Raw genomic sequence first — 24,208 nt, 5'->3', positions numbered from 1 at the left:
AGCCAGATAATTGCAAGGGCTACCAAGACTTCATATGGAACTTTGATAAAACTTTTAGACCAAGGGTGGGGGGAGGGAGATGCAGACCCTAAAAGGCCTTGTTAAACATCAGCACCCATATGTTTTAGCCAGTGCAGTGAATGGTCAAGGCGGTTCAGGAACATGCGGAAGGCTACAGTTCTTTTCTCTTTATATTAATAGTATTCGTGGCTAAATATGCATTATTACTGGATTTGATGTGATGAAATAACTAATGCATTTCAAACTTTATTTTTTCTTTAAAAGATAGAGAGAGAGAATGATTTACCATCCCCACCTCATTGAAATAGCCTGTAATGAGAGCATTTCTTATCTTACAAGTATGACATGAAGAGGGAGCTGTGGTTCTTCTGAGACATGCCTAGTTCTGCCTGAATTAGCTTCCCCAGCCAAGCTTTCCGATCACTTGTCTGCTCCCCCCCCCCCGCCCCATTCTTTCTCTCTCTTGTCTCTCGCACTCACTTACTCTTCCATCTTTTGCCACTGTGCCAGATAAATTTAAATGTATCTGTTCAAGTGGAGATAATCCATGCAAATCAGAGCCACTGGCTCCCAAGTGCTCGATTCACAAAGAGAGCGGTGCTTCAGGAGGTCACTCGTTCACAGCTGCTCCTCCCATTATATTTTTCCCCCTTACAGCAGAATTGCTGCTTGTATACAGTGACTGAAAGGACTCAATTTACTGCAACTGCTGCCTGGTTTTCCTTACAACTTTCTTTTAAAGAGGGACATACCTTCCAGCTATCTTGCCAAGAAAGGTAGGAAGTCTGATTCTTCTAAAGTCATGGCAATACCTTTGCTGCTTATGCAGGATCAGATCGTGGAATAATGATGATGCTTACTGTTATCAGCCTTACCTCTGAAAAATATGATGCAAATGTTCGATGTTTTGTTTCTTAAATGCACAGTTACAATTGTTTAAAGGACTGTTATTCTAATGGCAATTCATCCATCTATTATCCACTGCACAATGGCAAAGGATGATCTTATCAAAGGCTCTCTCACAATTGCAATTTCCTAGATCCAGGCACATAGTCTTACTTTTATAAAAAAGAAAAGAAAAAAACCCCAAGCAAACAAAATAACTTCTTAAGATTTCTTTTCCCTCTGGAAGTGTTTTCTAATAAGTGCAATTTCTTGATTCTACAAAATGAAAATTCCAGAATGAAAATTCCAGGTCTGTCCTTGACTTTATTAAGGTGGCCTCTTTCAGTAGAAGTAAATGAGATCGGTTGCTTGTTTGGGCTTTTAGAAAAAAAACCCAATGTATTTATAAGTCACCCTTTGTCTCTTTCCAGCACATAAACAATGAAGCTGGAGGCCTTGTTACACAAACACCTATCAGATAAACATCGATGTGTTCTATAAATGCATATATATTAGAAATGCCAGTACTATTACTAGGAAAAAGACCTCTACTCAATGCTAATGGATAGAGCTTCATAAAAATAAAAGTGAGGTGTGAAACACTTGTACATGTGTACACATACACACACAGTTCTCAAAACCTATAATTACACTGCAGCCTAAAATAAAAATCAGTTTCTATTTTCCTAAGAATGTCTCAGGCATATTAGATACAGTGAAATAATTCAGTTCATTTTTCAAGGATAACAGATTTGGCATTAAATCCAGTCAGACACCATGGATAGTTCCTTTCATTGGGTGATAACAGTTTAGAGTAACACATGCCTCTCCTTTTAACTCCATCTCAGAGACAACTTGGGATGTGTATAACTCTAACATTGTTTTCAAGAGGCACATCACACATGTGAAATCAGTTCATAAATATACCCCCAGAGGGGGAAAAAACTCATTGCACAAGGGTTTATGTATTACAATAAGACCTTAGATATAAAATGTGATCCAATAAATCTTCTTAAGATGCAAACACTTTTAGGAAATTGGTCTGGACATATTCAAAAACTACCAGAAACAGTAGAGTACAAAGATGTATCCACACTTAAGATTCAGAATTTAAATTGAATATACAAATATACCAAAGTAATTTTCATGGTGAGAATGTTGGGAGAATGGAATCATATTCTCTCCCTCTCCCCCCCCCCTCTCTCCATATATATATATATATATATATATATATATATATATATATATACACACACACACACACACACACACACACGCGCGCGCGCACACGCACACACACAAACACTGTATTGAATTATATTTGACTTCCTTCTAGGACTATATCCTAAAGCTGTGATTTGATAAAGTCATGTGCCAACAGAGTATGAGAACATTGACCTGCTAACTAAGGATGGCCTGTAAGTCCAGAGAAAGTGGCTTTATTTTTTGTGTTTTGGCAACTGGACCATATTCTGGCTTTTGTCAAAGCATCTTTTTATTACTGAGCACAGCAAAATTTCCAATGGGTCTCATTTCTACAGTAATGAAGACACTACACAAGCAATATTGTTCAGCAAAGAAGCTATCTTTCTAATATTATTATGCTTTGAAATAAGATATACAAAAAACAATTAAGCTTTTCAATAATGCTCCAATAAACTATCTTCAAAAGCATGCATGGCATTCTGACTTTCTGTTCACCAACAGAAATGACAACTGTTTCAATATTTTGTTTTTGAAGTAAAAACATTCACCTAATGAAGCTGTCTAAGTATCTTAAGCCATATGTTTCTAATTTCTGTATGTGCTTCCATGCACAATTGTAAATTTAACTCAATAGCACTCAATTGCCTTTAACGGTACAAAGGCTAGTGATCTAAATTTTCAGCATGTAGTTAGTTACCTAAATAGACTTATTTCAAATTAAATTCTGCAAAATGAAATTCTCCTTTACTAGTATCCAGTGAAAAGAGATAGGAGGGGACTATGAAACACTAGATTTAGGAGAAGAACAAAGGTTTGCATGCAGGAGTGGAGGGAAATTATATTGAAAACAACTAATAATGTACTTGCTTAGCTGCAACCTACAAAGCAAATCTCAGGTTAAAAAAAACATTGAAGTTTATGAAAAGACACAGAGGGGGTTTCTTTGGTTTGAATGGAATTGTGGCCCAAATAATGTTGGGGATTAAAGATGATCCCTTTTGAGTTTGGCAATAAAGTGAGGTGAGATTAGATGACTCACTAGCAGAAATATGAAAAGGAGATGAAAGGCCTTTCAGGAGAATTTTTTTTTAAAAAAAATACTGGCATGCACTTATTTCCTTTTCTCCCTCTCCTGAACTATTCCAAATGGCCAAAGCTTTGCAGGTAAAGAAATGTACTTCAGTGAGGGCACATTTACACATTTATAATCATTTCAAAATATTGGGCCTGCGTATTGTTTGCTGAAATGCATAGTTTCTATCTGAAGACTCACTGAGAAATTTTATATACTCTGTCTAAAAAAACAAATTATTATAAAATTTACATTCTTGAGAGCTCTTTCCAGGAATATACAAATTCAAGTCTATTCCAGTTTTTGACTAGCTGCTTTGTCTTCCACAGTAATTTTCATGTTTTCCTAATCTGCCTGCAATTTGTATCATGGTCTCTATCGCATTAGATGCAAACTTAGATTTTATGCTGAAGCTTTGGGTTCCCCCAGGGATGAGAAAGGCAGTATATAAATACTGTAAATAAATAAATAAATAAATAAATACATGTTGTCCCCTTTTCATATGAGCTATCATTTTCTTAACACAATAAGCAATGTTTCTCAACCTGGGGGTTGGGACCCCTGGGGGGGGTCACGAGGGGGTATCAGAGGGGTCCCCAAAGACCATCAGAAAACACAGTATTTTATGTTGGTCATGAGGCTTCTGTGTGTGAAATTTTCCCCAATTCTATCATTCGTTGGATTCAGGATGCTCTTTGATTGTAGGTGAACTATAAATCCCAGAAACTACAACTCCCAAATGTCAAGGTCTATTTTCCCCCAAACTCGACCAGTGCTCACATTTGGGCATATTGAATATTCATGCCAAGTTTGATCTCATTGTTTGGACTCATTGTTTGAGTCCACAGTGCTCTCTGGATGTAGGTGAACTACAACCCCAAAACTCAAGGTCATTGCCCACCTAACCCTTCCAGTATTTTCTCTTGGTCATGGGAGTTCTGTGTGCCAAGTTTGGTTCAATTCCATCATTGGTGGAGTTCAGAATGCTCTTTGATTGAAGGTTAATAACTATAAATCCCAGCAAGTACAACTCCCAAATGACAAAATCAGTGAATGAAAATGTATCCTGCATATCAGATATTTGCATTATGATTCACAACAGTAGCAAACTTACAGTTATGAAGTAGCAATGAAAATAATTTTATGGTTGGGGATCACAACGTGAGGAACTATATTAAGGGGTCATGGCATTAGGAAGCTTGAGAAACACTTGTCCCATAGATAATTCTTTTATTGAGATCTTTTCCTGCTGGTTTTATGAAAACAGTTAAAAAGATAAATTGACATCTTTAAAGGACACTATATGAACCAGCTCAGAATTCTAAGTTCTTACTGGTTCACTGGGGATATGTGCCTTAGCTTTGCTGTGCCATGAGAAATTCCCATCTTAAGATATCATGAGGAAATAAATATATGGCCATCTGACAGATTATTTCAAATACTGGGGCCTCATAAAGATTAGTAGAAAAGGGAACATAATTGACAACAAGTTTATCAAGCTGGTGCCTGCCACTTGAGATAATGGCCTATAGAAGCCTGAAATGAAAATATGTTCCCTTAGGTTTCTGATCAATTTACATACTTGATTATATCCTGTTCTCATTTTACAACCCCTTTCATTACCGTGTGCTTCAATATATTTGGCTGTAAGATCAGGTTGCAAACTTCGGGCCTTTCATCCAAATGAATGCAGAAAATGATTGCTATTGCAGGAAAAGCTTCCTGATACCTCAAGGGGTTAAGAAGTGAATCACATCTGTAATTGACTGACTTCCCAACTGACAGGCTTTGAAGCTCTTCTCTCTGTGTTTTTTTTTTTTTTTTAACTCTTGTTTCATGAAACAAGATTGACATTCCTTTATATGTTTAGGATTCTTCAGCGGGTGTAAAGTGCTAGGTAAGGATGGAAATTAATCTGGGGCTTTATCTACTTCTTTCTCCTTGCAACTTTTATTGAAGTGCTGGTAACAGTTAAAAATTTTATGCAAACAACTGTTCTCATCAGAATCTTGCATGCTTCTGTCATGTCCTTTCATGCCTTGTGATTTCCAGAGGCGTTCAAAAATGACACTCATTCCTCCCTTTTCTCTCTTCAAAAAACTCATTGTTTTTGTTTTGGGAAGCCAATGACGATTTTGCCAAGCACAACACGCCAGGAAAAGACCAGATAAAGGAAAATATACAGAGTGCAAATGCATCTCTGAATGGTTAGTCTGTGGAACTTTGAACATAGTTATCTGACAGTGTGTCAGCAAGTGTTATCTTGAAAAGAGAAATGAACAAGAATAAGTCCAAAGAGGAAAAAAAAGCAATTGTTGCTTTGTTTCTCTCTGTTTATTTGTGCTAGCTTAGATTGTTCTCTCAATTGTCTTCCTGTTGAAATGTACCTTCTCTAGAGAATTCAATTTGAAAGTTGGGCTATTTAACCCTCTGAGAATTGGATGAGTATTAGGTATTAAAAAATACCACTGGCCAAAAAATCATATTAAATGTTAGCACTGTGAGGCATTGAAAATGTATTTCTGAATTACTAGTTTATGGAAGTTTTAACATAGCTATTTGATGCTAAAATCCCCATATGCCCAGAACTATCGTATTAATTTAGCCCTTTTAATTGTTTGCAATGTCATTTCTTTAAACTACAAGAAACTAGAAAAAAATGTGTCTTTTCCAAAACAAATTTTATTACACTAAGTGGGAATAAGGTGGCCCAAGGGTATGATACATAAAAAGGAATCTGTTTCATGGCATTCAAAAAGATTTACTTCAAAGTAGTCATATTAAAACTGCATCCTTCCAATAATGGACCAAAGGGCTTGATGTCCTTGCTGATTCATAGCTGTACAGATTGAGCACCTCTTATCCAGAATTATGAAATCCCAAATGTGCCAAAATCATTCACATGACCAAGATAATGACACTTTTGCTTTCTGGAACATACATTAATTTCATTTAGACTTGTGTCCCATCTCCAAGATATCTTATTATGTGCATATATCCAAATATGGGCATTCCAAAAGCTAAAGCATTTCAGATCCCAAGCATTCTGGATAAGGGAAACTCAATCTGTATCTGCTGGTCACCTTGAGGTCATAAACATATTTATGGTATACCTACTAGGGTTTTGCACCTATCGGTTTTTCAAAACACACTCCGACTGTTTTGACCAGCTGTAATGGCACAGGCTCTGCTGCCACTTTTTTTTCCAGCTGCAACAGACCACGTAGCTGCTGAAAACTACTGCTTTCAGTTTCTTTTTTCCACATGTGGAGCTCAGAGAGGCAGCTGCATGCTCACATGAGGTTTCCCTATGAGTCCTGCCTGTTGAGCCAATCATAACAGAAGAAAGCCATGATGTGTCTTTTAGCCAAGGTGGGCCTCCATTTTTCTGTTGAGAGCAGGCTTCTGAGAGAGACAGATCAGTGATCTAAATTTTTGGTGCCATTTGCAGCTCTGCATAGCTTGGCTTGCTTTTTTAATCAAACAGCAAGCGGTTTACTTTCTACACTTAAGAAACTGCCACAAATGGTGCCCTTTACATGAGACAAGTTTCAAATGTGGGGTAGAGGTATCTTACCATTCCTAAAGCTACCATAAAATGAGGAGGTAATGTATATCTTTTTAAAAGAATGACTAATGCTCTTTCAGGTGGTGTGGCTCCCACTGAAATAAGTATTTTAAAAGGGTGCCTTAGCTTCTTTGAAAGGGTCTTGAGGGCAAACGATCCAAGACAGAGTGGTCTTTTTAAGCCTGATGCTTTTAACCCAGGTCTTATGGAAAGGTATAAAGAGAAAAGATTCCAGAAATCATGGGAGGCTTCCCATATTTCCATAAGGAAAGATCTGTTGAGCCAGCTTAAAAAGGTTTCCATCCATGTGAAGAAGAAGTCAGGATGGTGGGGGCCACCTCTGGCAAAGTGAAACCCAGGCTGAGGAAAGAAGGGAGAGTGGAGGGGGGAAAAGCCAAATCTCCCTTAAAACCTGAACCCAGTCGGCTTGGCTTGAAGGGAGAAATAGGTCTCCTCTCCCTTAAAATCTGAACCCAGCTGCCTTGAGGCTTGAAGTAGCTTAGGAAAGAAGGGTGAGTGAAGGAGAAATACCTGGGTCTCCCTTTTTAAAGCCTGAATCCAACCAGCTTACTGAGGTTTAGGCTCCCCTCTGTGCGATGAGGGGGATGAGGAGGAAGACTGCATGGTGCAGCAACAGGGCAGGTGCAACTGGTAGAGGGTATGAAGAGGTCCAAGGAGAAAGTATTCCAGAAATAATGGTTTCTTAAGACTGATGCCCTTAAAATGACAGAAACGGGAGCCTCGTAAGCTCCCCATTGCCGCCAATGGGCCAGATCTTCCTGGATCTTTTGGTTGCTGAATCGAAAAACAGATTATTTTTTTCCTGACTGAATTCAGGAGAGTCCTGAAAAACAGATCAGAGGGTCCAACAGAATCTGAATACCAAAAACGTATGTAGAGGACTCAATTTCTGAACATTTGTGCATAAGACAAATTTTGGACTCCCACTCATAGGAAATGTTCCTATGTTGATAATTTATTTATCAATAAATTTAATTGAAAATCCCAAATACCTATCATAGAAGTAAAGTTCTTGCAAATTTATGTGAGACAGCTGGGCATCTCTAATATAGCTGATACACTTAACCTAAATGTTCAAAAAATGTTGGACTCTTCAAATAGCACCGAGATGAAGGTATGCAAATTTCAGGTTTAAAAAGAATATGCTATTAAAAGCAATGAGACACAGAATAGTAATAAAAATAATTACATATTTGCCTCATAAGTATGCATTGATTTAAACTCTTCATTACAACTGTCATTTTAAAAATGCTCAGAAGATTTTATTTGTTACAAAGGCATTTCATTTGAATCATTCTGTTATTGCTGCAACACTTTAAATGAAATCCCAGAGACTTACATAAACATATGTTGGTGTAAATGAAATTTCCAAAACTACATCATGTAACTTCTACTTAAATGTCTCTGTGTTGCCAAGATAATATAATATAAAGTGAGTAAAAAAGACTAAATGAAATTATGAGGAAATCTGGAATCTTTAGGTTGAATATTCCAAAGTTTAGTGTTGAATGTTCAGGGAATGTTCAGACGATGCAAAATATGAAAGTTTCCTAAGTGAACTAGATAATATAAAGTGCTGAAATATACACATGGTATAAGGAACTGCATTCAGCTTGGACATGAGAGTTTATATCCCCATTCTGTTTGGGTGATCTGCTTAACAAAGGCTGAAATCTATTATGAGTCTATGGATTTGAATCAACATGAATACATCATTTCAGAGATCAGCATACATGTGGGTGGTACATATTGTAACATTTCCCATTCATGACTTAAAACTTTCAGGAACATTTAGTAATAGCTAAAAAGAAACTACAGTGGAAATAATGTAAAAGAGACCTAACATACCCACCTATTTTGCTCCTCTTGTCGGTGAATTTAATGCAGGGCTAGAGAATATATGACTCACCAGATGTTAGTAAATTCACATTTTTATTAGCACTACACAGTCAGTAGTCAGTGATAATAGGAGTTCTACTCCAATAACATCTGGAGGACCACCCATATCCAGGTACAAGAATAGAAATTAATCACCTTCTTTGTTAATATAAGAACATCTATTTTCTTCTCTTTTTTCTCTCTGCCATATAACAGTCCCACACTTTCCAATTAATAATGTTACTATGCACCACTATGTTGGTTTCAACTTATGACAACACTATGAATGAAAAGCCTCTAAGAGGTTATGTTATTAAGACCCCGGTCAGGTCATGTGTTTTCCTTTTTCTTGACTGTAATGAAGTAAAGAAACCCATAGTGTGCATAGTTCTTTATGCCACCATGCAGCCTGGAATTATTTTACCTTCTAGTTTCATAAGTCTGTCAAACAAAGCCTTCAACCATACATCTGTCAAACATCTCCATCAAAACTTGGCCTGGTGGTTATTTTCTTCAGAGTGATCTTGTTACAATCTCATCAGCAACATTGCTCATCAACACTTCTTTCTCCTCTCACCTTTCCTATTTGTACGTTTGCAGTTATTAAGTTTTTTTCCCTACTTAAAGTCTAGTCTGTTGCTCTGTAACTTTAAAAGAATTGTCACTTTTTTGTGCAATGGCAGACTGGCCACGGTGTATGCTTGCCTGATGGCAAGTGGGCCTCCTTAAACATTATACAATATATTAAAAATGTTAATGACCTTTTAATAGCTTGAAAATGTAAAAGATATTCCCATATTATTACTGTATGAAACTAATTTTAAATTATATTACTGTTTTAATTATTAAATTAAATGATAGCTTTATAGTTGTGGCTGGACCTCCTTTGTCTCCAATCAACCAATATTTTTACACCCAGTACACAATTGCTTTTTTGTTTCATTTTTACCTGCAATTTTCCTCCCAGTGATAACAATAATAATTAATTACTACTGTCAGAGCTAACTGATAGCACCCTCTTCAACCCACCCCGCCTCGCAAAAAACCCCTCTTGTCTGATTCTATAGGTAAAATTTTAAGTTCAGGAAATAATTTTATGCCATAAAGCCCTGCAATGATATGCAAGAAAAATCTTGGAAACACTCGAAGATCATGAAGGCAGAGCATTTTTTGTCTTATTTATAGTTTTGTGAAACATAAACTCTTCCTATGACATGTATATTCCCCAGTCATGTAAGACAGATAATTCTGTTGTGTTGTAGAGGGAGAAGTTAAGTAAGTGAAAAAGAAGCCAGGGTTTGTCTTTCTGTTCTACAAAATGTCTCTCAAACATCAAGGATATTTCTCTTGGACTGGGTGGTGGTGGTGGTGGAAATAGGTGTACCAAAGAGCTGTTATTTTGATATGTGCTGAACCTGATACAAAAGCAGCTTTTGGTACTCAGTTGCAAGTGCTTGACATACCAGTCACTGCCCTTAATCTTGTCACATTGGAATAATATGAAGATGGTGTGTTTATAGATATTAAATCTGGTGAAGATGAGTTTCTGCAGTTGAATCGCAACTGCTTGGAAAAATGCAGCTATGATAACCAAAACAACCCCTCAACTTTTAAGCATTAATTACATTCTGCTTGTATAATAAACAACTATAAGAGCACTAACGATTTAATCATACTCAGTGCAGCTTTGTTTCCTGGTTTCGGTGATTGGAGAAGCCACATTTAAGGGAAAGCAGAAGCTAAAGCTTTGAGATATTTACTCTGGAGGACAGCAGACTGGTTTCAAGACTAACTGTAGTTCTCCTGTGCTCGTGCATATTGTATTTAATTTGGGTGGACAAAAAGGATTCCTTGCAGTGTCTGAACTCTTGGTTTATTGTTCCCTGGGTCTATTTCAGAACCCATCTCACTCTCACCAAATTACATGTTCTTATCTTTTTTTAAAAATGATGATATTCACTCCATGGAAGATTTAGGAAGAGGGAACTGGCATGAAAACAGGAGCTTATTTTTCTTACAATCCCTCACACAAACAAAAGAAAAAGGAAGCAAAGCAGATGCTCAGCCGCTTCTAGTTATTATTTTTTTAAAAAAAATCATTTTTTTTGAACTGTGGTTCCTATGGGGTAGACATTTGGTGAAATTTAGTACACCCATCTGTCTGTTGAAACATGGTTTAATGTGATGTGCAAACTATTAATATGATAGACACAAATTTCATATAAATGAAAATCCTTTTATATAAATTGACCGAATGTAAAGAACATAATATCTCTCCTTTTTACACTATGACTGACTATATTCCTATGAAAATAACCAGCTGAATGAAAAAGAAACTAACAGGAACTATCTACAGAGAGTAAAGGTGAACTTGTATCATTCCTTGCGGTCATGTTTGATCTAAAGCAGCATTTCAGCATCTGAAGGGCTGCATGAGGTTCTGCTTATGCAAGGAACAGATGATTTTGAATAGATCATCATCTAATGTCATTTCTCCTGTCCTTCTTCTTTCCACTTTAGGAATAAAAGTACTAATATAACATTATTTCCTATGAGATGGAGCCCAAAATTTGTCTTATACACAAAGATTCAGAAATCAAGTCCTCTGTATTTGGTATTCCAAAGACCAAGCCCAAATATGATGATGACGACGACGATGATGATTTTTATACACAGGCCATTTTCCTTATGAAGCTATTCCAAATCTTTCACATGGTCTTCACATGAACTGATTCCAACGTGGTGCATCTGATTAGAAATAAATAAATCCTAATGTCAGAGCCCTGTGTTGTGATTAAGAGTTTGGGAAATATGACTTTTCCCCCATCATGATCTTTGATATATAGAAGATAGATATCCATTGAGATTTTTTTAAAAAAAATAACATGTATCATTATGTCCCTTTAAAATAAATATCAACGGGTTTCTTTTTATGGGAAATCATTTGAAGTGTTTAGTTTTATACGTCAGGAACATTATTTCAAAACAACCTTTCTTCTATACTCACTGCAAGAAAACCTTATCAAACATGTTTTTATATATGTAAAAGTATCAGTTTTTTTCAGATTTTCCCCAAATAACTGTTTATATCTTAACAGTACCCTGTTCAGAGGAAATGCAATGGTCTAGTTATTTCAAATATATCCGTATGGCTTGTTTTGTCAGGGATGTCTAGTTAATATCATTACAATATGGTGCATTTCTTAACTACAGAACAAGACCACAAATTTATGATAATTTCTCAACTTTACTTATTCATTACTCTCATAACTAAACAATATTTCTTCCTCATCTAAGTATTTAAACAGTTTTTCACCCCCTTTTAATATGTAGTTTATAATTAAATATTAAACAAATATATAAATTGCTGTGATTTGACTACAGAAAGACTGTGACATGGGAGTAAACCAAAGCAACCCCTATTTCATAGTAAGTAATAGTATTGTCCTGAAATGTTTATATTAACTATTAGACTCTAACATTAATGTTAACATTGCAATCAACACTGCATTGTAATGTTTTTAGTGTTAGCTGCTTTGAGTCTCCTTATGGAGAGAAAAAGCAGGATATAAATGAACATAATAATTATAAATAATAGTAACACATTTAAGATGTGAGTGTATTTTTACTGCTGTGACTTTCTCTAAAAAATAGAGATAATAAGACAGGTTTGCCCTGAAAGTTTGATAGCTACCTTTCAAGCAGTTTGAACTGGTATTCTAATATAAATTGCTACAAAATGAACTGAGAGCCTTTTGAGAAGTGGTATAAAATAATTAAAATGGCATGAATAATATTATTCATATTTAAATTAATTTCCTCTTTGAAATCAGATGGCCCTAATGCCACAAAATGAAAACTGTGAAAAGAAGTGAAAACTGTAAAAGAATTTGGATTCTATTTGTACATGAACTCTCTGGTAGTTTGCTTATAGGTCAAATATTATGCTAAATTGTGATTTTGGAGCTGATATATTTTCTTGATTGTATGAAAATGAGTATCATGGAAAAACAGGTAATAGAGATGTCATGAAGAAAAATATAGAAGTGTAGCTTTTGCACAAGACCATTTTAGTGTAGTAATTTATATCTCTCTACTGCAAGGTAAATCTCATTAAGTTTAAAATACTTATTCCCATGTTTGGTTATATTTTTAAAAATATTTGTTTGTATTTTATTTTGAATTGATCCTTATACGTTTGACAAGAATCTCGACTATCTGATGTGTGTATGTCTGCCTATACATTGCCTTTTCTTACACTGCACAAAAAAATTCCAAAAAGAAAAATCTATTTAATAATATAATTCTGTTTAATTTCCTATATAACATTACATAAAACATGCTTTTAATGTAATGATATCAATGCTAGATGTATAAGGCAGTGCAAAATGCTGTCTATTTGTCAAGAAAAATCTATTTATTTCAGAAATAGCAGTGTGACAACCCCCTGTTGTTAATCATGAAAGTACATGCTAATGCCAGGTATGCTTGAGTTGTGGGAATTCTTTTTGGGGAGGGGGGGGGGGAGGTAGAATGCTTTTTTAGAGAAAGGAAGGCCTTCGTAGTTTCATGTTGGGATTTTTTATATGAAATCAAATCAGAAGAGTTGTTGGGCAGATACTTTCCCCTAATTTATAGCCATTTAAAATAAAGAACAGCGAAGGAGCGGAAAATGTGGATTAGAGGATTAGACTGCAGTTCCATTTTCTCATGTCACTGCGTTTGTGACTGGTATTGTCAGCGTATGCTCATTTGTTTTAACCAAGGGAAAAACATGCTTTGAGGGATGTGAGTGCTGGGAGAAAAGTTGAATAAGCACTTTATCATAAAATTGGCTTTTGCCTTCTATATGACATATATATATATTCCCATATAGGTTTAAATGCTCAACTTTTTGTGTATTTGTGCTGGGAACGCAACTGAAATGACCAGGGAAAAAGAGCTGCAAGTGTTGGTAAAGCATTCTCAAAAGCTGTGTGATAAACCCTGAGTAAGAGTGGCTTGTGGATATTGCAAAATTAAATATATTTTTGACAGTTTGTCTGAAAGAAATCATTTGAAAACAAACAGCCTGTTCTTATTCTGAAATCCAAATCTATTTTCCAAATAACAAAGTGATTATTACTTGAACATGTTATATTTGTTATTGTTTCATGAAAACTCCAACATTCTAAATAAAATGTATTGGCAATGATATTGCAAAGTGAAATAAACATCCCATAAACCATTAAAGCTGCTGTTTTGACAAACGCCTCCTTCACCAGTCTCCTCATTGGCTTTAAATGTAATAAATGCTTCCCCATAAATTAATTTCTCTCCAAATAATGTGCACTTCTCCATCTTAATTCTGAATTTACATGTTTAGTTTGCATATCTTTGCATCAGAAGATCTGTTTTCTATTAGATAAAGGTCACTGTCATTCATAATCAAACAAGAAAGGTAGATTAAAGGTCAGGATTCAGCATTTTTGTTTCAAAAAGCACACACAAGTGATTAGTTGTACATGTGGTTTAGTATATCACTGGATAAGAGGAAGTCACAAGTTAAGAAAATAATTGTGATAGCATGGGTCAGTTACAGCATTATGTTCTGGAATTATGGCCCAGATGTCTGCCACTCAGCCCACTTGCAAATATAGGGGTGGGGGGTGGGGATTGTGTTATTTCTTTCGACATTTCCAAGAATTTTGATGATGCATTTAATAATACCTTAAAATAAATTATTGAACACTCCAAAAGAGCACTGTTTGGATTTCAATGTAAATACACACAAATATGCATAAGCTGAAACTTATATTAAAGAAAGCTTTAAACAAGTATTAGAAATTCAACAGGATTTTTCTTTTACAAAAATAACTCTACCAGCAAAAGTTAGATTCCTAGTTAATTGTTGAGTTTAAATTTCAACTTATCTAGAGGTAGCTTCTGATAAATATCTTTTTTTATGTACAGCTTTAAAAGCCTTAAATTATTTATTATATTGTTATCAATCAAGCCTGTGTGATTTTTTAAAAACCAAAATGTACTTTTCAAAATATACTTCTCACATGTTCAGCATCTTTCAGTTTGAGGAAGAGGCAGACAGATAAGTAGATATACTTTATCAAAATTAAAGGGATCATGACATTGTTAACTGAATAGATTTCACCATACCACTGGAAAGACTGCGTTCTAAGTACAGTACTGAAAACCAACATAGTCTCTTTGTAACTAGCGGCTACTTTGTTTTTTTAAAAAATACATTGGGGATGGCTTATATACCTGCTCTTTCCATAATTTGAAAGGTCATAATTCCAAAGTGTATCAAATATAGAAGATAAAAATAAAAAGCAGAATATTAACATCCTCACTATAACATACATGAGCTAACACTTCTGTCTTCTCTTGTGATAGAATAATAATACAAATATAAAGTAAAGAAAAGTTTTAGCTAAGCCTTTACTTAATCAATCAATCAATTTATTAATGCTCCAACCAATGGTCATATACATTTACACCAACAGAAACAACATCTAACAAACAAAGCCTATACACATGAACAGCATGTAATCATCCTCCAGAGAACAATAGATGCATTTCATCTGTAATATATAGACCAAGATGTATTTGGAAATTTCTGCTTTTAAATATCTGCTTTATTTTATGTGGATGTTAGAAATGAAATATAAATAAAATAACTCAATATGTTCTATTATGTGTCCTATATTTTTCTAGGAAACTATAAGAATTTTGCTTTTAAATAAGTGGGTTTTTTATAAAAATGTCAAATTTATTAGGCTATTATAATTTCTTAGCACTTCAGCATCAAAGAGTATCAATTTTGAATATAACCCAAATTAGTCCTTTTGAAGTGGTTTGGGGGAGGTATTGTTCTTGACTTTTACCCTCTTTCCAAGCATTACCAATTCATACTTTAATCATCCACTGTATTAATCACTATTATAAAATATCCAACTTTTACATGACTTTTCATTTTCAATTCTTGCTGTGCTTTTAGGACATGTTCACGAAACAATTTCTTGAAAACATAATCTATGTCATCAAAATGAAGAAAGAAAAGTAGCCCCATCTAGTAACATGTATTGTCCACACTGTTTAAAAGATATAGGTTATGTTCATTATAGTTAAGTAAAGTTACCAAATAGGTTGTGCCCTATGAGGGAAAAATGCACACATTTTCAGATGTCTGAATCACTTGGATTATTCACACCAATTCTTTCTTGATGCATTTTCTATGGTGGCTTCCATGTGCACCCATCCACGCTGGAACAAAGCCTAGTTCTGTGGGTCTGTTTGAAAGAATGGGTATTCATTTTGCTATTTTCGGGCAAGAATCAGAATATAAAGGAAAGACCACATATCCCTATAGATGTTCCTGTATTTGTGCTAGAACAACAATATCCAAGGAGGCTGTTTTCAGTAGAAAGTCATCCTTGGTTATTTTTTCCCAACAGAATAAAGATCAATTTCTAATAAGGAATTGTTTCAGCCAATTCATTAAGAACAAAGTGAAAAGATAAAACGCCAATCAAATGAGCAGTTTTAAAGTTTTAATTAACTTTTTTTCTCAGGCAGATGTACTTAGAAAGCATACATGCATATATAATAAATAATGAATACATTACTCTTTGGCTGTGCTAAAATTAGAATCTTAAACAGTTTTCAATGCCTTCATTAGTCTTCTGAAAAATATAAGGAATGTAAGGAAATGTCTGCTATTGAGTTACTATCCCTTTAAAGCCTATGCATGAATTCCAATAAAAGTAGCACCCAAATGAGGGTTTCCCTTTATTTGAATATAACCTTCACATCAATTTGCAAAATGACCCCCAATCAAATATCTTGGTTAAAAGGGTTTTGTTGCTATGAAAAAAAATCCTCAATTTTCCTGAATAATTCTGATCCACATTCCCCCTAAAAAAAAAAAAAAAAGCCACATCCTTTTTTTGGGAACACATATTTGATAAGGAATAGTATTGTGTTTTGCTTAAAGCAATTCCTATCAAAGGACCAACTCAACCAGTAAATGTTGACCATCCTCTTTTTTTTTTTTACTGAAATGAAATATTGATGGCCATTTTAGTTGATCTCGAAGAAAACTCTTGTTGTAAAACTGATCCCAATTATATGATAGAAACAACAGAATATAACTGAGCTGGTACTGTATGCAATCTGTTTGGTGTTTTCAGCTCACCGTTCACACTCCTCCTGCTCCTTTCTTCCCCAAGGAGACAGCTTTGACCTTTATTCTGCCCTTCGATTGCTCTTTTCTCACAGGCGCACCTGGATATTTTTTCTAAAGAGCCATCAGATTTGTTCACAATGTATCTGATAGTTACTAGTCAAGGTTTAGGAAAAACAGGGTAGAACATGGAACAGAAGCATGTAAGAGCATGAGTCAAATATATCACAGCACTGTAGCCAAGAACGGAAGTGATGGGACTAAGACATGGCAAAGATTATCTCTGTCCGATATAAACACACTCCTGCCACCCATACGAAACAAAGTGGCAATTTCTTCTGTGTTATTCTGAGAGATAAACAGGAATTCCAGTTTTGATTTGTATTAATGTTATCTGATTAATTAACAGAGAACCATGCAAGCTGCAGAATTGAAAGTTTGGGTCTTTAGGTACATTGATATTGTAGATTTAATGCAGTTTACCACCACTCTAACTACAATGGCTTAATGCTACTGAGTCTGAGCATTTGCAATTTAGTGAGATACCAGCAATCTTTGGTAGAGAAAGCTCAAAACCTTGTAAAACTACAACTCTTGTGGTTCTATAGCATTGAGCCATGGCAGTTAAAATAGTGTCAAACTGCATTATTTCTACAGTATAGAAGTACTATTACTTTTCCACTTCTCTTACTTCTACTATATTTCTAGCAATGATCATTTTCCCCTTAGAAAACTGGATTTGTGATCATTCCAGAAAGTTCCTTTACAGGGAACTCAATACAATTCTGACCTAGAGTACATCTACACAGTCATATTATGGTAGTTTGACTCTACTTTTAAATACCATGTCTCCATGGTATGGAAGCTTTACAAGATCTTGAATGTTTTCTGCCAAGGAGTGCTGGTGTTGCACCAACTATAACTCTCAGGATTCCATAGTCCTGAGTCATGGCAGTTCAGGTGGTGTCGTGCCACATTAGTTGTACAATGTAGATGTACCCAAAATCAGTCTCTCAATTCTAGTGTTATAAATATTAAGCAGGAGGCAAGACTTTAAGTATTCTGGATCAATACTGTAGAATCAAGATATTTGCTAGGCCTGGGCAGTTTCGTTCGTTAATTTTGTAATTTGTTAAATATTCGTTATTTTTAGCAATTACAAAACGATTACAAAACTTATTTTTAAACCCGGAAGTGTTTTTAAATATCGAAACGGCATCCTCCATCTTTTTTATGAGCTTCCGCCCGTTTCGGAAATGACGTTTTAGGGATGGAGGATGCTGGGTGCGCCGGGAGCCAATCCGGCGCTCCCAAGCACCGTGGCTGATTGTTATTTGGCGGGCTGCCCTTTAAAAGCGGCTCCCCGTGGCCGCATTGCTCATTGCGAAGGAGACGGGAGGTGCGGGAGGGAGGCTTGGTTGGCTCTTGGCTGCTTGCTTGCATTCATTCATTCATTGCTTGCTTGCATTCATTCATTCATGGCTTGTGCTTGCATTCATTCATTCATTCATTGCTGGGAGCAGCGGGGAGGCTTTGCCCTGTTTTCGCCCCACAACAGGGTAGGGCAAGCATTTTGTTAATTTTCCATTTTTTAAATATTTCTGAAATATTTCCTTTATTCTTCAAAAAATTCAAAAAATATTCTAAAAAAAGAAAAGACCCTTGTGTGCCTGTGTGTGCGCGTTTGTCCCTGTCCTGCGGCTGTGTTCTCTCCACAACAGGGCAAGCATTGTTAATTTTCCATTTTTAAATATTTCTGAAAAATATATTTTTTTTATTCTTCAAAAAATTCAAAAAATATTCTAAAAAAAAGAAAAGACCCTTGTGTGCCTGTGTGTGTGCGTTTGTCCCTGTCCTGTGGCTGTGTTCACTCCACAACAGGGCAAGCATTGTTAATTTTCCATTTTTAAATATTTCTGAAAAATATCTTTCTTTTATTCTTCAAAAAATTCAAAAAATATTCTAAAAAAAGAAAAGACACTTGTGTGCCTGTGTGTGTGCGTTTGTCCCTGTCCTGTGGCTGTGTTCTCTCCACAACAGGGCAAGCATTGTTAATTTTCCATTTTTAAATATTTCTGAAAAATATCTTTCTTTTATTCTTCAAAAAATTCAAAAAATATTCTAAAAACGAAATTAACGAAATTAACGAAATTTCGTAAATACTGAACTTTTTCAAAGGAAATTTTTGTAATTATTTTAAATATCGAAACGCAAAAACCCCCCAAATACAAATCGATTTTAGAAACAAATTTTTGCGTTGTTACCCAGGCCTAATATTTGCAGTTTAGTGAAACACCAGTACTCTTTTCCAGAGAAGGCTAAAGAGCTTGTAAAACTACAACTCCCAGGATTCCTTAGCATTGTGCCATGGCAGTTAAAGTGTAGATGAATCCTCAAAGTGACATGTTTCTAGCAAGGGCTGGCTTTGAGACAGAAGGGGACACAGCATGTGGAAACAGAGATTAGTATGCAGCATGATTGGCAAACACATATTATTTTTCTTCAACAGCAAACTGACATTGACACCAATTTCAGGATAAATTGCAACTATGTCAAAGAGGCACTTTTTACTAGAACTGCACAGCAGGAGTATAAAAAGCTAGCTTTCCACCTCATGTCAGATTTCCAGTCATGATCCCTTCTCCATCTAGCTTTAAAGTAAAACCAAGATATGTTAAATGAGTGCATCCATTTAATGTATCCTTAGATTTGGCATCAAGGCTATCTAATGGATTTGTGGTTGCCATTATCTTGTGCCATGTACTTGAGTAGCACTCAGAAAGGAATCTTGAAAAACCAGCTATATTCAGACACTGGTTCATGCTGAGTTTGAACCAGTGACCCTTATAATGAACAGCAACAAGACACTGGCATTGGTCACTGAGACTAGAGCTGTATAGTCACGGCAGGTCCTGAAATCTCTGGTGTATTTATACGAACACCCATGCTGTTTCCATGCCAGCGGGCCATTCCAATTTGTATCCTGTGGATACAATCCATGGCTCCTATTCATGGATCAGTCTTAGTAATATTTTTGTATGTTTCCTTTTGTTTACTGTGATCTCTTGCTGAGTACCTTTTATCCCATGCTGGGCACCAGAAACACTCACTGAGAAAAGATGACTTTTTTCTGAATAGAGCAGAAACAATGGCAGAATCTTGGATAAAGGTGATCAGACTCGTTCCTACCCATTAGCTACTTTAAAAAATGAAATTCCATTTCAGATCATATGTTTAGCTACTGCTGATCACTCAAATAGATGATTGATCTAAATGTGTCTTATTATGGCCACAGTTGTATATTGTTCTGATTCTTCCTGGCAGGTCTACTAAATCTATATTCATAAGGTAAGGCAACAAGCTTGTACAAACCTATAAGTCACATTGGATTCATTACAGTTTACTTCAAAGTAGACAAGCAGAGAAATATTCTGCATATGATCAATACAGTTGCTGGAGTAGACATTTCAACATGCCAAAGGCATGTGTGTTGTGTCTGTCTGACAGATGTCCCAGTTAAGTACAAATGTTCTTATTTATTCTGCAAAACATTTTGTAATACAGGAAATCCTTTACAATATGTAGAAGCTATAAAATGTTCTAATACAGTACTGCAGTAAATTAATGACGTTTTCTGATTTCCAAGAAAGAACAAGTATGCATTATTAAGTCTTCATCCCTTTTTTTTAAAGGTTGTAGTAGGGCAACTTAGTAAAGTGGCGCCTTGTTTGTTCATCATATTTGTAACTTGTCTTTCCTGTAAAAAATGCAAAACGGTAAGTGTTGTCCTCCAGTCAACCTTTATCCTCACATCAACATTATCAGAGTAGGAGAGGTTAACTGGTCCAAGATTAAGAATTAATAGGTTATAGTCCAACATTCTGCCCCCAAAGTGAAAACAAACCCCCAGATAGAGCAAGGAGATTAGTAGTTTATGTCAAAATGTAAAAAGTTTTGAGAGGTCAGAAGATTAGTAGTTTATGTCAAAAGGTAAAAAGTTTTGAGAGGTCAGAAGTTGTCTAATCATGTCTTATATATACACCACAATGATTGTGTCTACCTAAAGCAGGTTGCCAACTGACCAACGAGGAAAAAAATGACTTAGCCTGGTCTTCTGCTTTATCAGAAACTTGTACAAATCAGTGGATAAAAAAGGGAGGTAAGCTTTATTGGGCATCTACATACCACAAAAGGAACCAGTTCTTATGTCATCTGATTACTACCTGAACGGGAGACCACAGATGAATTCCAAGTCCTGTAGGCTATATTTCAGCGGGATGACTTGGCAAACCCACCCCTGAGAATTCTTTGCCTAAGAAAACTCTATAAAATTAATTGAATTGACATAATTTGCAGGTGACTTGAAAGCATGTACACACCGTTCATAAATACAATGACCCAACTATGTGGAAATTACACAAAACATCCAAGTTTAAGGAAACTGGAGCTACTGTTAATACTTCAGTGACATATGTGCCTGCTCAGATTTAAGTCTGATGGAACTCAATGGAACTTAGTGCAGTTGTGTGAATATATGATTTCAGCTTAAAGTCAGTATCAAAGGCTAAATCTACACAAGGTCTATATTCCAGCTCTACTGCATATTATCTTTGCCCCACTTTGACTCATTTACCAGCATACAAGTCTGTTTCAATACAAACTGGTTCTCCCCTTACTTAGTACATTAGTGTTTCTATTGTGCGCACATATTCACCTTATTGGTTTATGTCTGGCCACATGATTACAGCAGTTGTGGGTGTGTGTTGGATTTTTGTAAAGTATGTGAATATTCACTTGATCAAGTGAACTGTTTCCCCTTCCTTCTGATTATACATCTATTCTTCTGTAAAGTAAAGCCAAAAAGAAAGGGCAAGTGAAATGCCAACTGGTGAAAATTCATATACAAACATTAAATCCTATAAACCAAAGAAGGAAACAATCATTTTATAGTAAGAAAGATCAGGTGACCATTCACCAGTCTTTACGTTGAAAAGTGCTTAGATTAAAATCAAATATAATTGGGGCCAGAAGGAAATCCTAGTTAGAAAAATGACCAATTTGATTTTCTCCAAGAGAAATACACTGGAAACAAGAGATTCAAAGATTACACCATGCATTCTAGATACCAATAACTTGTCCTTCATCTCTTCAAAGCCGTCTCTGGTTGCTTGTTAAATGCGCGACAGAATTACAGTAACTCCAGTATTTTTTTCCTGGATAAAGAGCAGTTTACACACTATCTTTTGTGGATATCTTTTCCCTTAATCAGTATTTTTCAAGAAAAAAGAAATTTACAGCTCGTCCCAAGATAAAATTGAGGACTGTGATATGGGTCTATGGAAAAAGTCAACCTTACCCCATATATATGCAAAGTTCTTATTTGTATTCAAGACTACAACCAGGTATGATGATTTGTTCCCTTGCATTTTGTTGATGCTGTGTCATATTACAGTAAGCCTATTATTTGTACTTTATAAAAAAATTAAGTCCCGGAAAGGTTGGAACTGAGTAAGGCTTTGATCCATCATGCTTTTCATTCTGTTGATGTCAGAAGGACTAAATGGAACTGATCTGATTTAGTTCCTATGACATCAAGGGGAAGACATTTGGGATAGTGTGACATTCCTAGTTAATGCTGCCCTTTTCAAATTACTCAAGCAGCTATGCAAACCTCCATTCCTCAGTAAGCCATATATGTGCTAACTGAGTTGGCAGTGCAATATGTGGTAGGTTTATAAGAAAATATTCCACTCATATTAATTCCACTGAATTCATCAGAAATTCCTCCCTGCCCAGCCTTTTAACACATGGACAGCATTGGCCACACATTTCTAAATATCAGTTCACAGCATTGTTGTTTTTGTTGTTGTTATGTTTATATTTATTTATACCCTGCTTTATCTCCCCAAAGGGGACTCAATGTGGCTTGACCTAAAAAGTATTTTTATACAATTTAAAATAAACAAGTATGCAAACATTGAAACAGAATTAAAAACAAGCATCACTTTTAAAAACCCATTAAAATCCAGTTAAAATCCATTAAAAACTTATTCAAAGTTAAAATGCTATCCTGTGTTGCTGTAATGGATTTTACTTTGCACAGCATTAAAAGCCCAACTTTTATCAAGTTTGTAAAAGCTTGATGGCACACAAAAAATGACTTGCAAAAACAGGACCATTCTAGGGCCAGAATTCCAAAGTCTAGAGAACTAAATTGAGTTAACTAGGCCTTCCCTCTTGTTCCACCAAATGAGCATGAGAAGATCCAGATTGATCTTAGAGCTTAGACCGGAGCCATATAGGGCTTTATAAGTCAAAAGCAATGCTTTGAATTGTGTCCTGAAATGTTGTAAAGGCAGTTGTGTGTATTTTGTCACCAGTCCTCTTAACAAGCTGGCTGCAGTGCGATAGGCAGTGACAACTCCACCAGTACGCCAAAGGGCCCTTCCACACAGCCCTATATCCCAGAATATGAAGGCAGAAAATCCCACATTATCTGAGTGTCGATTCAGATAACCCAGGGTAGATCTAGGTAGTCCCTTTATTGTGGAAACTTCCACAATAAAAAAGGGGGCTGTCCAGATGACATTCTGGACAAGCCTGAATTAATTCACCACAAATCAGGAAAACCCTGGTTTGTGGCAAATTAATTAGATAGTGGCTTAATTCCGCACCTTCTTGGAAGACACAGGATAAACCCAGTACTTCTGGTGTCTGGATTGCATTCCTGACACCATTCCCACAGTTTTCTGAACTAAATTAGTCCGGAAAACTGGGAATCCCACCCCTCCCACAAATCCCATTTAAAAGTAATGGAAACTTACCTGGCCTCCATTCCAGTCTTGCTGGAGCTCTCCCGACAGGTAGAAATGATGCACCAGGAGAGCAGGCGGGGGGAGGGGGGTGGAGGAAAATCGCCCCACCCCCTGCTCTCCTGATGCATCATTACCACATGCCCTGAGAGCTCTGGCAAAACTGGAATAGAGGCTGGGTAAGTTTTCATTACTTTTAAAAAGGTTTTAGAGTTTTAGGGGTGGGGGTTACTGTGTCCCGGTGTTGTACTGGGACTTCGTAGTACATCTGGACACCCACCCCAGAAAGCACACACTTTCTGGGTTGTGGGTAAACAGACCCCAGGAACATCCACATTTTTTTAAACATGGATGGTCCTGGGATAAAGTGCTATCTGGAAGCCCCCCTAGTTCAAAGCTGATATTGTGGGATTTTCTGCTTTGATATTCTGGGATATAGTGCTGTTTGGAAGGGTACTGAGTCTGCCCTGGATCTCTCATGAAGGGAAGGAGTTAACCAGTGAACTGGGTGGTATACCAACACAATCTGTATCAGCTTCACATTGTTAAATAAACATATGCAA

General features: G+C 36.0%; 1 long non-coding RNA gene across 1 annotated transcript in view; it reads left to right on the top strand.

The window, feature by feature from the left end:
• Positions 1–483: 483 nt before the first annotated feature.
• LOC137096827 (uncharacterized) overlaps positions 484–24,208 on the top strand; it is a 401,635-nt gene continuing 377,910 nt past the window's right edge. Inside the window, exon 1 of the long non-coding RNA XR_010909753.1 lies at positions 484–797. This is a non-coding gene — a long non-coding RNA (uncharacterized lncRNA). The remainder of the gene's footprint in view (positions 798–24,208) is intronic.

Source organism: Anolis sagrei, chromosome 4 (assembly GCF_037176765.1).
Source record: "Anolis sagrei isolate rAnoSag1 chromosome 4, rAnoSag1.mat, whole genome shotgun sequence".
NCBI classification, from domain to species: domain Eukaryota; kingdom Metazoa; phylum Chordata; class Lepidosauria; order Squamata; family Dactyloidae; genus Anolis; species Anolis sagrei.
Note: the sequence above shows the minus strand (reverse complement) of the source record. Positions and strands in the feature narration are given on the sequence as shown.